This window comes from Coturnix japonica, chromosome 6 (genome assembly GCF_054131305.1).
Source record: "Coturnix japonica strain WE chromosome 6, WE-NBRP24, whole genome shotgun sequence".
In the NCBI taxonomy this organism is placed as follows: Eukaryota; Metazoa; Chordata; class Aves; order Galliformes; family Phasianidae; genus Coturnix; species Coturnix japonica.
This window is the reverse complement of record NC_140668.1, coordinates 39,151,415-39,168,282: the sequence shown is the minus strand read 5'-3', so window position 1 is coordinate 39,168,282 and position 16,868 is coordinate 39,151,415. Positions and strand designations below refer to the sequence as shown.

Genomic DNA, 16,868 nt, shown 5'->3' with positions numbered 1-16,868 from the left:
AGACTTTACTCTCTGGGTCTGTTTTCCACTGTGTGTGCTGGTGGCTGTTGTGGGTTATGCAATGCCTGTTATCACACCAGTGTACGCTGCCGGCCGCACGGAGCCAGGCTGCTCCCGCTGTGGGCTGAGCCCGGTCCTGCTGCTGCCAGTGGGTACCTGACAGCATTGACTGTGCTGCTGGGGGAATGCCCTGCTCAGCACGCCCTGCTGCTTGCTGCTGCTTGCTTTCATCTCACAGCCAGACACCCCCAGTGCTTTGAGCCAAGCTTGGTGTTGTGAGCACAAGGAACACAGTCCTGGGTGCTCTGGGGTGTGAAGCTTCTCCTTCCTAAGCAGGCTGAGTGTGGAAGGAAAACCTGTGCTCCTGGAGGCTCCCCTTGGGTTACAGTCTGTTGTCCCACCAGCTCAGCAGGACACCTGAGATGTGTTGCTTTGGAGGATGAGGACAGCTGCTAGTTTTTCTCCTTGCTGCGTCGTGCCCCTGCCATGAGTCGGGTGCTGCTGTTCTGTGCTGTGTGTCCTTCCTGTAGCCCAGAAGGTTCTGAAGGGGCCACGGGCGCTTCCTGAGGCAATGGTGGTGAATGAAGCTGTCTTTAGAAATGCTTAGCACTGGTGTTGGGGTGCTCAGTGTGCTCTGTGGGAGCTGCGTTGCCTTCCAGCCAGCCCTCATGCAAGGAGATGGAATGAGAAGTCAGCTCCGTGGCTTTTTGCAGGCATGCTGAGCAGTGCTCTTTAGTCACAAAGCTGTGGGATACGGTCTTAAAATGCTGAATGCTCTGCAGCAGCTTGTTCTCCCTGCTAGCTTCTGCTTTGCGTGCCCCATTTCTTTTCCCTTCTGCTTCCCCTCCAATCCTGGGAGCTGATCTCAGAGGTTCTGCTCCCATCTCAGTCCTCCTCATCCAGGCATCTCGCTTCTAATTTTAGCCCATTTGTCTTCTGATGCTTCCTCACTTCTCTTCCTGCCTTTCTGAGATCATCCTGCGTCTCCATCTCCCTTGAGGTCCGGGCCTCTCTGCTGTGCTGAGAGGAAGCTGCTTGGCAGTGGGGTGAGGTGCTGGGGGGTCTGAGGACATGGAGGTGGTGGTGGGGAGCAAGGCTTGGGCTGCCTGCTGTGTTGGCCGGCTGTTACACAGCTGTTGTGCTTACCATGAAAGGCCTGTTGCCTCTCCTGCATTGCTGTCTGGGCAGGCCGGCTCTGAGACACAGAACCATTCACACTGGGAAGAGGCCTCTGAGATGACTGTGCCCACTGACTGTGTCCCTCAGTGCCACATCTCTGGTTCTGGAACACCCCTGTGGACAGTGACCCCCCAGGTATCTCCATGGGGTTCTGCATGGACTACAAACAGCCGTGGCAGATGTGCAGCCGGGTTTGGAAGCTCCTTTGTGCAAATGCCGTTCAGGCCATCCACTGCAGCAGCAAGGAGCTCTGGTAGGAATCCAATCATAGCAATTACAGCAGGTTTTAAAAGAAACCTAGCAACTGCTGCTGTGCTTTGCTTTGCAGATTTTTCTCACCTAAGATCTGTAGCTCTTCTCTTTTCATTGTATGGGGATCTGTGCATTGTTAGAGGGAGAAATGTGGCTGGAAGCGCGTCTGTGCTGAGCTGGGGGAGTGAATGAGCTGGAATGATAACGGTGATGCTGCTGAGGGCTCTGCAGCAAATGGTCCATGGGGGAAGAGGAGCAGGCATGGGATGGTGGGGTGTGCAGCAGCAGCTCCCCTGCAGGTCCAGCTCACCCGGCTGCTGTTGTCAGCAGCCACCAAACGATGAACAAACGAAGCTCTGAGTCTGGTTATGTAAAATGTGAGCGTGCTGCGTTTCTTCCATCAGCGTCAGAACACAAAGGGCTTTAAGGTGCACTTCAAAGAGAGCAGTTTGCTTTATGGTCGGACCTCTGAGCGGTTTTATGTCCAGGGTGGAGCGAACTCGCAGAGAATATTGCAGTTTTCCCACTGCCATAAAAAGTTACGATTGTGGTGATTCGGGTGCTGTTGTGCAGGCAGGGGGCGGGAGGTAAAGCAAGTTTGGTGGGCAGCGTGGGGCCAACATCCTGCTGCTGTCCTCCCTCAGCTCCCTGTGCCCCATTGCCATCCCCAGCTGTGTGTGCTGCAGCAGGGAGGGCTGCAGGCTGTTTGTAACCTACTTTCTTCCTTCCGGCTTCTCCTTGGGGTGTGAGCCAAGTGGATGGAGAGACCAACAAATGGCTGCCTTTGGGGCCAGCCCCGCTGCTGGGCTTCACCAGAGGGGTACAAAGCAGAGGTGGGTTCCCTGGGAGGAGCATTTGGGCCCAACAAATGCAGTGGGGTGGTGGGTAACCCTGATGGGCTGCAACCAAACCCTGTGCTCAGCAGCAGCTTGCAGCCATTCCCTGCAGCTGTATGGGCTGCTCTCAGCTGTCTGAGCACCTCAGCCTCTCGCTGCACACATTGCAGCGTGGTATAAAGGTGCTCTGTTTGCAGGATCATAGTTAAAAGCATGCTTATGTCTTCTGAAAAGCTGATGCTTAAAGAATGTGCACCGTATCTAAGCATGCAAACACCTTTATGAAGGCGGCTCGCTTTCCTGTGAGCTGTAAGAATTTTGTTCTCCATAGATTAAAACTGGAAGGAAAAGAGTGTGCAGTTGATCCATTAGCTGATACCTTCCCCTTTATTTATTGTTGTGAGCACACGTCTCTATGTAAACATTTCTAGGCCATTCTGGATCCAACGTTCCTGCATTAACATATATTGTCATGGAGAATAATTTTGGTGTAAGTGTAACTTGCTTTATATTTTCCTCCCAGGTTGCTATAGGAACACGGCCCGATGTGTGCTGGCAGAGCTGGGCTGTGCATCGCCCTTATAATGGACCTCTGTTAGTGCTGCAGCAGCTGCAAGGTGCTGGGTTAGGGGTGGTGCTTCTGCAGGAGGTTTGCAGTCAGAGCTGTGTGCTGTGCTGCCTGGAGCTGCTGTGTGTGTTAGGCTCAAACCCTGCCATGGCTCACACCTCAGTTCTCATTTCATTTGCTGCAATAGGCTCTTAGCGTTCCCTCGTGTGGTGTCTGGGTCAGCCGAAGATCTTGAACGTTGAAAACAGTGCAGTGCAACGTTTGTTCTCCTTATCTGTGCTTAGCAGACAGCTGTGGATAGCAGTGTGCGTTTCCCCTGTGCACCTTCATGCCATGCCTTGCAGTGAGCAGTGCCATGGCGCTGAGCTGTGCTCACAAGCAGAATCACTTTATTTTGGCTGGGAGGGGATAGAGAGGTGGTGGAGGTGGGTTTGGGTGGGGGCTCAGGGCTGGCTGCTCATTGTGCCCTCCAGAAGCTGTGTGCGATCACAGTGGCACTGCTGGGCTGCTGAACTCGCCATTTAGAGAGTGATTCATTTCTGCTTAATGGCATGAGCTGAAGGAGAGAGGAGAGCAGAGCCACGTGGGATTCCCTCCTGTCTGTGTGCTCTCATGGCTGAAGCCTTGAGCCATGACCCAGCTGTGAGCATCACCTCCATCAACAGACCCACAGTGCTCGGCTGGGTGTAGGGAAGGTCCCGGCAGCCCCATCCTTCCTCCTCCCCGTGGGCAGGCGCCAATGGTCCCTTACGTAACCGCAGCTTATCCCAGCACGTGGATGCCTTTGGATGCATATGGTCTCACAGCTCTTCCTCGGTACTTTACGGAAAGAATTGAGTAACATTTTGTTCTGTAACGCAGTATTAAGAAACCCAGCATTTTTTTCTCTAATGGCGTACAAACAAGTAGTGCTGACATCCTATTTAAAGCGCCTGGAGGAGGCAGGGCTGAATCAGGTTCTGTTTTTCTCATTCCTACACACAGTGAGCAGCCCTGTTCCCCTCTAAAGGGCTGCAGCCCATGGCAGTGCAGCTGAGCAGCACAGTCTTTCCCCCTACCCCACCTGTTGTCACTGTGAGGTTAAGAAGTGATGCTGATCTCTGCTCCTTTGTGGCCCATCTGGGATTCTGGTGTGCGTGGTGCTGAGCTCAGCCCTGCCCAGCTCCTGCCTGTTATCACAGCCCGGCCATGTGTTTTTTCCGCAGGTGCACGGATGAATTGCAGCGTGAGCACAGTTGTGTGCATAAACCGATGTGTGCCGTGACTAAGTTACCTTGTGTGGATCCATTGAATAGACTCTCAGCTGATTATTCTGTTAAACATTCATTTCTTAATGGAAAGAGCAGAATGGCTTTGGTGGCACAGGGAGTGTTTGACTTTCTGCCGCTTCACTTTGAAGTTGGGAGTGTTTTTTAAGGCTCCTTCTTGTGCTCAGTTTTGGTCTGATGCTCTTTATGGGAAAGAGTTATGGGATCCCAGAGCTGTAGGGGTTGGAAAGGACCTCTGGATCTCCCATTGTCCAACTCTCCTTCCCAGAGGAGGTTCCTACAGCAGGTTGGGTTTGAGTATCTTCAGAGAAGACATCTCCAAGCCACCCCAGCAGCCACCAGCACCCACAGGTCCTTCTCTGCAGACCCTTCCAGCTCAGCCCCATCTATACTCATGGGTTCCTCCCCAGGTGTTGGACTCTGCCCTTATGGAATCCCATCAGGGTGGTCCCAGTGTGTCCAGGGAGCAGAGTTCTGTTTCCCCCAGTGAAAGGCCCCTCAGCCAGCCCTAATGAAGGGCTTAATGAGCCCCCCCTCCAGTCACACTGCTGCCTTCAGGTGTTGGCATCTAACAGCCTTGGTGCTGCTGTGTGCCAGGTGCTTGGACGAGGTGCTTGTCTCCATGAGGAGAGGGCTGTGATGGGGCTTTAGGGGGGGCAGTACTTTCCAAACCATCTCTTTGCTGTGCAGGATGACGGTCCTGCTTCTTCCAACAATAAGAACGTGGAAATAATAGTTCTGCCTGGAATTCCCTCACTGACAACAATGGCAGGAGCAGGGTGGGGTTGTTTGAAAACGTTTGGTGATGAAGTGCTGGAGTAACAGCAGCCTCATTCGGTGTTGTTCATTTTGTTGTAATTTAGCCCTATTTCTTTGGGTGAGGAAGAGAGGAAGCATTCCGGAGTGCCACCTATAAACAGCAGTTATTGCCACCTCTGCGTGCCGTGATTCATCCCCGAGGCAGCCAACCCTCAACATCTCCTGCAGCCCCAGATGCATCCAGGCGTTGTCCTGCAGTTGAGGCATGGCCAGGGGTCAGTGAGCCCTGTGCTGGGGGTCAGGTCCCTCCTGTGCTGCTGGGGAAGCTGCTGGGCTGTAGAACTGTGTGTGCCACCATCTGTGCTGCCCTAGAGGAGAAGCAACTTGTGCCTTGGGCTGGCTTAGGTTGGCAGGGCCCTTATAGTTCACCTGGTTCCACCAAGGAGCAGTGAGCTGTTAGGGGTGGGGTGGACCCCACACCTCCAGGGGCTATCCAAGATTCGTGCTCTGTTTTCTTTCCTTTTGTGCTCAGTTTCACTTCATTCCGTTCTGCTTGGGAAGCTCCAATGTGGCTTCAGCTGTGCTGCTCTCGCTTCCCCCAGCCTGGTTGTTAGATGAGAGCAGCAGGGCTCAGGCACGAGCTGCTGCGGTGGTGGGAGCAATGAGAGGAGGCTGCTGTGAGCTGTGGGTGCGTCGGGGCTTAAAGCTGGAGCGGTTCACGATGCGCGGTTGTAGTTGTTTACCTCAAACTGCAATTCTCTTACTTCCTGAATTAAAACCGTCACGTCAGCTCGCTGAAGCAGGATCTGATGACAAAGGCATTGTTTTTAGCCAGCAGCCAGGCAGAGAACATTGCAAGTATACATCTAAATGTGACTTCACAAGCGCAGCCGGGGCTTTGGCTTGGCTCTGGCTGCTGTGAAGGCTCATGGGTAGCAGTTTGGCTGGGGATCAAGGCGCTGCTTTAATCCTACCTCTGTCCTTTCGTCCTCTGCCTGCTTTGCTCACTGCCCTCCGTGCAGCTCGGTGCTGTGCTCCCAGGGTGGGACGTGCCCTGCCCTCATGGGGCGCACGTGTGGCTGGTGGGGTCTGAGCTCTGATGGGGTCTGAGCTCTGATGGGGTCTGAGCTCTGATGGGGTCTGAGCTCTGATGGGGTCTGAGCTCTGATGGGGTCTGAGCACTGATGGGGTCTGAGCTCTGATGGGGTCTGAGCTCTGATGGGGTCTGAGCTCTGATGGGGTCTGAGCACTGATGGGGTCTGAGCACTGATGGGGTCTGAGCATGGCTGGTACCCAGGAGGAGCCTCCACTGCACACTGGGGTTGCCCGAATGCTTCTCACCTTCAAGCTCTGTGTGCTCTGAGGGCAGCACTGCCTGCTCACAAGGCTTTGGGCTGCGATGCTTCTGCCCATGCACTGCATGCTGCTGCTCAGAGTACACGGCTCTGCTGTTTCTTCCCTTGGAAGGGTGGCTGTGCTCTTCTGGATGCAGAATGGTGACTTCCTTGGCCCCTCCTCGCCTAATTAGTGCTTTTTCAATAATTTGGAATGCCTGCATCCTTCTCACAAATTGCTTTCAGAAAGGAAAGGAAATAGTTTGGTTATTAATAGTAACCCGCATCCAGCTTGCCTCTGAGCCGCTTGGTTGCAAATGTGGGACTCCAAAAGGTGACAGATGTCTGTCTCTCGTGCCTGAGTTTTAGAACTGAGAGAGTGGGAGAGGAGTTACAGATAGGGAAGTGCTGTCCCTGCCTGAGAGCCTTGCTAAGCCTTGTGCCTTTGCCTAGGAGAACTTAATAGAGACATGCCATATGGGGTAGGCGCATGTAGGGGCACCGTGTGTCCCACACCAGCCTTGTTGAGCAGTGCGGAGCTCAGCACAGCTGATACGTGCCAGTGGCTGTGATCTAACCTGACTGCTTTAATTCCACAGCCCTTACCTGGCTGTTGTGCTGTTGAAGGGCAGCGTCTTGCAGCGTAACTAGGACAAGTCAGTGCTCCCAGGGCTTTTTAGCTTGCTTTCCTTCCAGCTTGGTGTGGGGTTTCCTACACATGGGCAGTGCTTCTCCATCTGCAGAGCTGGCCCTTGCTGGTCCCATTTGAAGGGCTGCTGCCATGTTGCTCTGCATGTACACTTAGTTCTCAGCTGTCTGAGGTCCCCCTGGGCCGGGGGCTATTCCTGCAGTGCAGCTGGTGATGTTCTGGGCTGCTGTGACAAATAGAAGCTGGCGCTCAGACTTGTTTGCCAGCTGAGTGTTGCAATCCCAACGTAGGTACCTGTGGGCAGGAGTTGGGTAATCGTGGGCTGTTCTTTGTCACCAGCCTGAATTCCTGCAGCTTTCTAACATGCACTGTTTGTTTTGCAGTGCTCGATTCGTTTCTTAATTTCCCTGTGAACACTGCTGAGCTGTCAGCAGCTGGGCTTGCTGCTGCTCACGCTGCTGACTGCACTGGTGCTTATTTCCCCTGCTCTCATTGCTGTGCTGGGAGCAGCCCTGCTGCCTTTGCCTCCTGCTGCTGGAGCACAGCTTGTGCCTGGCCCTGCTGGCCTGGAAACCCCTTCCTGGTGCTGACTTCTATGGGATGTTGTGTTTCAGCTCCATTATGCCCTTTGCTTTACCTGTCTATATGGATACAGCTGTGCTCAAGCTTATTTTTTCAGTGCTTTTTAAGCTTATTAATTATTTTTAAGCTGATTTTTTCCTGCTGCCATCAGCCCTTGGTGTGAGCTGACAGCACTGCGTGGTGAAGGCAGGATTTGTTCATGATTTTGCTGGTACAAGTGGGTGATCTTTGAGGTGTTTTAACATCTTCTGTAGCAAACGCTGCTTCTTTATGACTAACTCCCAGCTGGGGTAGCAGCGTGTCCTCAGCCCGGCAGGACGAGTCTTGTCTCTGCTTGCTGGTGCACAAGGGCAAGTCAGAGCCTTGAGCTGCAGCCCGAGGTTGGCTCGGGAAACTGCAGAAACTGTTTGGAGTTAATTCTTTCCACTCATCAGAGAAGCCACAGAAGGGCGGTGAGGGTGAAGGAGAGATGAGAACATGCTCGTGTGTTTCCAGAGCTCTTAATTGTGCGCACAGAATAGAAAAACCTGGTTGAGTGGAAACTGTTTGGGCTTGTATCGCTCTTGTGCCACATCACTCCAAGAAAAAAAGGAGCTACTGAAATGACTTGAGCTTTCAGGTGGTGCTGAGGGCTGGGGCTCTGCTGGCATCTCCATTTCTGACCCTGCCAGGTGCCTTTTGAGCTGCTTCTATGGGTCTTTGCATGGGGAAGCAGTGAGCAGTGGCTGCGTGCTCAGCTATTTGGGCCATAGGAGCTGCAGGCTCCTCATCCCACTTGTTGGTGTTCTCAGAGCTGGAATGTGCTGTAAGTGCTGCTCTGCTCAGCTCTCATTGCGTGTGTTGGGGTTACAAGCAGTGAGCCGTCGAGTACATTTCTGCTGGCCATTAGATTTTAGTTCGATGCAATTTCAATCCAAAATGAAACACTTCTGTCCCGTGCTTTGACCTACTGAAATGAATTACAGAATTTGAACCACCCAAGTCTTATTTCTATAAAAGGAAGCACAGAAATGTACCATACCCAGACGTCTTCTCACGTTCTCCTTATAAGCACGGCGCTGGCAGCAGTCGCTGCATGGCAGGCAGCAGCAGCACTCACTGCTCGGTGCAGAACATTGTGGGCAGTGGGCTGCTGGGAGGGGTGTCTGGTTCTGCTAAACAAGCCCAGTTCCCTCAACCTTTCCTTATAGCAGAGGGTGCTCCAGCCCTCGGACCATCATAGTGGCCTCCTCTGGACCTGCTCAAACAGCTCCATGTCCCTCCTGTGCTGTGGGCCCCAGGCCTGGATGCAGTACTGCAGGTGAGGCCTTAAGATGCCTCAAGGACAGCTTGGTTCTGCAGACTGATGCTCAGGAACCACACTGCTCCTTTTTTGGTGGGATAGGTTGAGCTTTAGGCTCTGCAGGCTGCATGGGAGCATCCTGAGCTCTGTTTTTGAGGATAAAAACCATGTTATTGTGCATCCCCTGGTGTGCCCAGGGCCGGCTGTTGGTGTGGTGTGAACCTCTTGGTTAGGGCATGGCCTTCGCTTTGGGTTGCAGCCTGTGTGTTGGAAGCAGGTTACAACCCGCAGCATGTTGCTGTGCCCTGCTTGCTGTGGGTGTGCTGTGCTCAGAGCTGACCCCACATGGCCCAGCTGAATGCATGGGGATGTCCTGGGAGCTTGGCAGCCCCTGATGGCTCAGCACCTTGAGTCGAGTGCTGTGATTTCCTAGGCTGCTCTCCTGCACAGCTCACAGGGGATGCCTAGAGGTATCTCCCTGTCCTCCCCCCCTCACTCATTGCATGTCCCCCCCTAAGCTCCCTGGTTGCAGTAGTGGAGCTTATCTTGCTGCACAGCTGCTGTATCGTGTGTATCCTCTGCGGATCTTCCCAGCGGAGCCCTAGAGAGATCCCTCATTGAAATTCCATCTTTTCCTTAAATTATGTCGAGGGAAGCAGATGGATGCTGGGGAGAAGGGCCGCCCTGCTCTCCTGAGACCTCTTCATTCAGAAGTTGGCACAAGCCAGGATTTGAGCCTAACACTGACACTGCATTACACCCAGCTCTGGGTTGCTGTGGAACCTGAATTAACATAGGGCTGCTTTTAAATCCGAATCCAGCTCTTCTGGCTTCAAAGGAGCACCCACAGGGAAGAACAAACTCGTGTGGGGAGGTTGTGCCTCCTGCCTGTTGGGAGGGAGAGCCAGTGTTCTGCTTCTTTCTTACTCTGTGTTTAGCAGAGGCTGCAGGAGGGTCCTTGTGCTTTGCTGGTTGGAGCTCAGTGGTTTCAGTGTGTGTGTGGCTGTGTGGGCTCACTTCTGATGCTTGTAAAGCACTTGTTGTCTGCTAATGCTGATTTTTGTAGAGATGCAAGACATCCTCTTAATCAAGAACTCTCCATTACTGGATTCCCAATATATGCTTTTCAAGGGTTGCTACCAGACATTGCTCTGTGTGCTCTGTCAGCACGGTGCAGTCTGAGGTTCCCCATTGATGGGGAGGTGCTGGGCACAGGGTGCCCCTTCCCTGGCCCAACTGCCTGCTCACCCAGTTTGCAAATCACTTTGTGCTCCTATGAAGCAGCATCACAAGTCTCGAAAAGCTCTGAGCTTGTTTTGAATCACAACCAGGTCTCCCTGAGCGCTTTATTTGGTATTTGGGCAGCAAAGGGAGGCCTGGCAGTGAGTTGCCTTGTGTTGCATGCTGGTCTGGGAGCTGCATTGGCACTGCTGCATGGCATGGAGTGGGGACAGGTGCTGTGCTGCTCGTCTTGGGATGACAGGGGTGATTCTCATCATTGGCTGCATTAATTAGTGGTTGTGATTTAGGCTTTGCTCTGAGTGGGAGCATTGGGTTGCGCACAACTGGAGTGTCGTGTTGGACCCGGCTACGTCTGTTGAGTGTATTAAGTTTGGTCTCTGTCCTTTCTGGCCCAGCTGTAGGTGTGTGTGTGGGGCAGCGTGCAGCAGGGCTGGTTAGTGATGGGTACAGAGATGTGGGGTGAGGTGGTGCTGGGAGCCCTATGGCCATCAGCAGCTCACGCCTGCCCTTCTTTTCGGCCATTCCCATTTGTTAGCAGGCTGCCCTCTGGGTTAGGGGAGGGGTTGGTGCTCAGCATCACTCTGATGATACTCAAGCACTCTGAACATAATGACCTGTCTAATGGAAGATTCCTGTGTCTTTCAGATCACACAGCGATTTTGGGACGCAGCCCTGTTGGATTGTAATACATGTCCTGCTAGCGACAGCTTTCAGCTATGGAATCGGTAAATATTGACCTCGCTTCTATCCCAGTGTTTCCGCTTGTTACCTAACGAGTGCTTCTGTCCTTGCTGGAAATTCTTCCTTTGTTTTGTATCATTCCAAGCCAAGTATTGCAGCACCCGTGGAGTTACTTAAAGGAGCTGCTAACAGCTTTTATCCATAGAAGTGCTCTTTGGAGACCTTACTGTTCTCATGTCTCTCCCAGCACAGTGTGGTGCTGCTGGTCACACGTGTCCTCCTGCCTGACGGACCCCATGGGCTGCTTGCTTTGCTTATAGAAAAAAAAAAAAGAGCTGTGGAAAAAGTGCTAATTTAACAATGTTATGTCTCCGTGTGATTGGTGTAATTGAAACAGATGGCACCTGTTTCATTTTGGGCAGAGAAACCTCCCGATATGCTGAGGCTATGGTTTGCATTCAGTGCTAGGATTCGACTTTTTGGTAGTGTTAGCAGATGTAGAAATAATAGATCATCCTGGAGTGGAACTGAGGGAGAAATGGAGGATTTTGATGAAGCATTTTGTGAGGAGAGGAGAGAAGTGCTGCTGCCCCAGAGCCCAATGGGGTGGGCTGCTCCTGCTGGGGCTCTGGGTGCTCGGGGCCCTGGTTGGAGTTACATGGGGTGATGTTGTCATTGGGATGCGAGGAAGGAGAGCTGCAGGTCTGTGTCAGGTGGCTTTGCAAGCTCCTAGAGGGCTTTTGTCCTGGGTTTTGAGGGAATGATCCCGTATTTAGCTGGTCCGTACTAATGCCAAGGCATTCAGAGGGAGATGGGTGTTATGTCAGCGTCCCTTGGTGAATATTAATAGTGGTGGAAGCCTTGTGCAGCGAAACAAAACAGGCTGGGCATCAGTAACTCTCCCCTGCTGCAGCTTCGTAATTAAAGTGTATCAGGTGTGAGGCCTTCAGCAGCAGCTGCAGTAACTCTTTCTTTAATGAGTGCTCTGCAGTCGCCTGAAAAACCGAGCTGGATCCTCACATCAATTATAGAACAGGTTGTTTACTGCCTATTGCATTTCATCGTTGGGTACAAAGATTCTTCATTCTGCATTTAAGTCCTTTTTTTTTTGAGCCTTTAAACAACAGGATAAGTTTTCACTGCGATAACTTCCACTTCCATGACAATTTACGGACTATTTGAGTGTACCTGGTGGGCAGCACTGCCCTGTGTGCCATGGGGACTTGGAGCAGGGCAGCTTGGAGATGCATGTGGGCCATTCATGGCACAGTGCTCAGCCAGGAGCTGCTGGGGAGCACGTGCAGCGTGTTGTGTTGGGGTGGGCCCTTCTGCTGCAGGAAGTTATGAAAGCCTGAGATTTCTCCATTTTGGTGGATGGCTCCTTATTGCAACATGCGCACATTGCTGAAACCCTGCTACCTTCAGTTCTCTAAAAGTAATTGCTGAAGAAAACAGGCCAAGAGAAGGCAGCTGGGGGTGCTGACTTCGTGCAGCCCTATGGCCTATGTTCCACGTCCTGCAGCAAGGAGCAGTGCATTGCAATGGGTGAGTGCAAGGCTGGGGCTCCCAGCACCTCCCTGAGGGCAGCGCTGCTGCAGAGCAACCAGAGGTGGTGGTGGTGCTCCCAGTGGTACCATTGGCTGTGTCATGGTGCAGAGTGGTGTGAGATGGAGGGCACCAGCAGTGCTGCTGGTGGGAGCTGGAGCCCTTTATCGCTCTGAGCTCCTCGGTAGGGTACAGCTGTGTGGCTGAGATGGTGCTGGTAAAGCAATCTCAATCCAGAATGGAGTCATGCTCTGGGAGTCAGATGCTGCAATAACGGTGGCATTGTTTGGATGGAATGTGGTCGAAGTGTTTAAAAACATGAATGAAAAAATGTTCAAGTTGCTGATGAACAGCTCTGCTTTCTGTAGAGCTGGGTTAGGTCCCCTCACATAGCAGTGCTCTTTGGAGCCCTCAGGCGCTGCTGAGATTAAAACGCTGTGTCTAAACTGGGCATTTAAAGCCGTATCTGTGCTGTAAGCTGTGGGGCTTTGCTGTGAGCACAGCTTCCTGCTGGCTCAGGGACACGCCGGCATCTGGGTGCAAAACACTGCTGCAATGTGTGGGAAAGGGCTTGGAAACGCTTCCCTGCCCCAGTGGAAGGGCTGCATTTCCGGGTGTGAGCTCAGCACGAGCATCGTGTGCTTGAATTGCTGCTTTGATTTCATTCTCTTCTATCAGTATTTGTGAAGTTATTGCAGATGTTATTCACGTGCCATTTCTGCCCTCGATCTGAGCATCCCTTTTAGCAGTGCGGGTAGGGAGGCTCCTTCTGTGCATGTCAGTGCTGCCATGAATCCCCCCAATAACCTTCCTGCTGCTAATGAGCTCACCTGGCACGTGTACACCATGCAGCAGCGTTAAGGAGTGGATGGAACTGAGCAGTGTGAGCTGTTCCATGGCTGCTGCTGGGCTGGGCGCTCAGCAGAGCACAGAAGGAAGCTCCCAGCAAGAGCAGCCCGCAACCAAATATAACACTGCTCTTCCTTCCTCTTGTCTTATGTTTTGAAGCAGCCAAAGCCATTGCAGTGACAACCCTGTGCAGCAGGAATCCTTGTATGGCCCGTCTGGGTGTAAGGGGCACCTGGGGTCTGGAGGAGCTGCACGTGGGGTGTCTCACTTACTTACAAGGGTGGGCAGCGATAGGACAAGGGGGGATGGTTTGAAACTGGGACAGGGCAGGTTCAGGTTGGATCTGAGGAGGAAGTTTTTCCCCCAGAGGGTGGTGACGCACTGGAACAGGTTGCAAAGGAGGCTGTGGATGCCCCATCCCTGCAGGCATTCAAGGCCAGGCTGGATGTGGAGCTATGGTGTGTGCCCTGGGAGGGATGCTGTGTGTTCCAGGATATGGGCTTTGCAGTGGGATAGTGGGATTACACAGGAACGGGGCTGAAAACCCTTGTTTGCAGCAGATATCTATCCATCATGCTCTGATTAAGTGCAGATGATGCGTTTGGCAGCAAGAGGTGTGCAATCTGTTCCTACCGTAAGGAGCTCGCAGACCAAAGGCCTGCTGATTAGAGCAGGCTGTTGGGGTTTCTGAATGAATAATGATTCAGGAGGTTCTCCCTTCCCTCATCTCTTGCTCTTTTACAGAGCAGTGGAGATAATTGTTTTCCTGGTGGCTGTGCTGTTCACATCCATTAGTTGAGCTCTGTGTGTCCATGGGGACAGCAGTGTGGGGAGGCTCAGTGGTGTCACTGGGGGATGTCTGGGCTGAGCAGGGCCTGGTTTGGTGTTTGGCAGTACCAGGTGATGGGCATGGGCACTGATACAGGCAAGGAGTGCTTCTGGAAAGCTCCTCAGTGCCTTAAAACAGGGGGAGATGGTGTTGTTGCTTCTGTCTCAGGATTCAGCTCCTGATGGCCCTCAGATTGTAGAAGAATGGGGTAATGGGGCCGAGACCTGGGGCTTGAATGTGGGTTGGTTACCAGCTGAACAAGAAGTGTGAGAGCTCAGGTTCCCTTATGGCGCTCCTGCTCTGTGTGCTGTATGGCAGTTTGCTCTTCCCAGCACAAATTCCAGAGTGATTGCAGTGAAACCACACAACAAATGGCTGCTGTGGGGCTGGGGGTGGGCACAGGGATGGCTTCCCACTGTGGGGGGAGGGCAGGAGCAGGGCTGTGCTGGAGCTCCATGCACCCAGTGCTGCTGTGCTCCAGCTCCTCTATGTGCAGCCCCCAGGAGCTCAGCTCCAGGGCCACGAGTGCTGGTGGTGCCTGCTGCCATGTGCCAGGGGTGCTGCTGAGCATTGCAGGCACTTGGGTGCAAATCCTCTCCCTCATTATTTCCATGGGCTCTCTCATTGTAAGGCACAGACACCTCCAAAGCGCTGAGATGGCAAAGCTGTGTTCTATTATCTCCCATCTGAACTCATTTGGGGTTTGAATTCAAGTAGTTACCAATGGTGGAGGTTACTTCAGAGAGCAGTGACTGTTCAGGAGGTTGATCCTGGGGGGCTGGTTGGTGCACTGAGTGCTGTCACATCTTTGCTTTGCTGCTTGTGGATGGGATACCAGAGTTAGGAGGAGTCAGAGCTAGATGACAACAGGCAGTGCATGATTTCATTAAAAAATGAAAACAAATGCATTAGGAAAAGAAATCCTGAGTTTTTGTGTTGTTTTTTCTCCTCTGTCAGCAGCTCCAGCTGCACCTGGACACAGCAGCTGGCCAGGCCCGAGGCTTCCCCCAGCGTTAATGGTGCTTTTACTGCAGGCTGAAAGGGAAGCAGTGTGTTGGCTGGGCTGGTCGTGCAGTGTGAGCAGGGATGTGAGCCCTGCTGGGAGAGGAGAGCTGTGCCGTGCTCCTGGGTTGATAAAGCCACGCTGGTGTCCCGCAGGTCTCAGAGCTGCTGGCGGCGCTGTGCTGTGCTGTGCTGTGCACGCAGCTGTGTGCGCCGGTATTTTTAGATGTCTGTGTTTCAAGGGCATCTGCACTCAGGGCTGACGTGTAGCCGTGCTGCAGCGCAGCGTCTGCTCGGGGGCTGCTGGCGTGCTCTGGAAGGAATGTGGGCCGGGGCCCAGCAGCGCTTCCACGGGCTGTGTGCTGCTCGTCCCTCCTCCCAGCCCCGCTCCGTCTACTCTTCATACTTGTGAAACCGCACCGAGCTTCGAGGCGCTCCCGTGTCAGCTTCGGCTGTGATGAGCAGGAGGACTAATGAGATCCTGGAGGCAGATAGCTGCAGCGATGGGCTGTGCGTGGCAGCAGCACGGAATCCCTGCAACGTGTTTGCAGTGTGTGCCTTGTGTCCCTGCCTGCACACAGCCCTGCACTGCCTGCCTGCCATTCAGTCTGCTGGGCTCTGCAGTGCTAAGCTCACAAGCACTCTGATTGCAATCACATTGCAAGCCTAGGGCTCTCCTCTTGCCTCCGTACAACCTGTTTTCTCCCGACCTATTCGTTCCCATGCGGAGCTTTGCTTTGCCAGCAGAAAGAGGTTGTGTTTCCCCCTTCGACTTAGTGCAGCTCAGAGGAGCGGAGACAGCACTGCGCTGTTTTTTATGTAGCTGTGTTAAATGTCTTTGGATCAGCTCTTGGATGTGAGCGAGGAGGATGGAGTGTACTGGGCAAGGGAGGAATATGGTTTTGGTGAGCACATCAGGCACTCGTGGCTTTAATGCTGGGAGGTGAACTGCTGGGGTCTGCACTCACCTCGGGGGGATTCATTCCCACTCCCTCTCCTGCTCTGGTTCCTTGTAGCTTCCTTTCCTTCAGTGCAGATGTGTTTTTGTTTACTGAGGATCCTGCATGTCTGCTGGTGACAGCAGAGCTGTGCTGCGTGGCTGGCTGAGAAGGGAGCCTGGTGCTTATTGGAGCTGTGATCCTACGGAGGCTGTAATTAAAAGGTGTTGAAAGAGAGCTGCATGTTTGCAGCTTGCAGAGTTGGGTTCTTTCCTTGCTGCAGTCTCAGTGATGGCTGGGAAAGGAGGCCGGTCTGCCCGCTTTGTGCTGGGCAAACAGGAATCGGAGCTTCACCAGCCTGTGTGATGAAACTGCTGTCTGTAAACATGCACTGGGGTGGCTCCGAGTTGGGACGTAATGGAGCTGCAGAGCAGGGGCTGCTCTTGTGTAGAGCTGCCTGGAGCTCAGGCACTGCGGGATGGAGATGCTCTAATGGAGAGATGTGGTACAATGGATGTTCAGCAGCACGGATGAACCTCGTTACTCTGGATCTCATTGATGACTCCTGACTTTTTCCCCTCCTACTCAGCCATACTTTCACAAGGTATAATTAATTAAAAGGAAAAAAGACAAGAAAAAGGCGCTAGTTTGACTCTTTGTTAAGGCGTGCTGTTGTTGAGCTCTGTGTGGTTTGGCCTGCAGCCCTGCAGTGCTGGCAGGAGGCCGCGGCTGGAAAGAAACGGTAATTCTTTAGGGTTGAAAAATGGGGGAGGAAAGATCCATGTGCAGCAGAGATGATTTAAAGCAGAGGGAGCCCAGTCACATATACGTGTCCATCTATATGTGAACGTACACTAGTGTTTAGTATAGAATGTTCCTGAGCCTTGTTTGTGTTGGTTTTCCTTATTTTTAGTTCATTGTAGCCTTTCCTATTTTTGAATGCAGGGAACTGGGTGCAGGGGTTGCACTGTGACATGTGTGTGCTGCATCCGAATTCAGGGAGGTGCTGGGAAGGTGAACCCGAGCTGTCTGCCAGCAGCTGCCCCACATGCCGACGGAGGGCTGGAAATGGA

At 53.0% G+C, this 16,868-nt stretch overlaps 1 protein-coding gene across 3 annotated transcripts in view; it reads left to right on the top strand.

Moving 5' to 3' along the window:
- The window catches only part of ANKRD11 (ankyrin repeat domain 11), a 70,309-nt gene that overhangs the window by 4,749 nt on the left and 48,692 nt on the right, over positions 1–16,868 (top strand). For 2 of the 3 annotated variants that reach the window (XM_085551186.1, XM_085551187.1), the window contains exon 2: positions 10,597–10,676. The exons of the other annotated variant lie outside the window; for it this stretch is intronic. The gene's annotated coding sequence lies outside the window, so the exon portion shown is untranslated. The remainder of the gene's footprint in view (positions 1–10,596; positions 10,677–16,868) is intronic. 3 annotated transcript variants of the gene reach the window in all.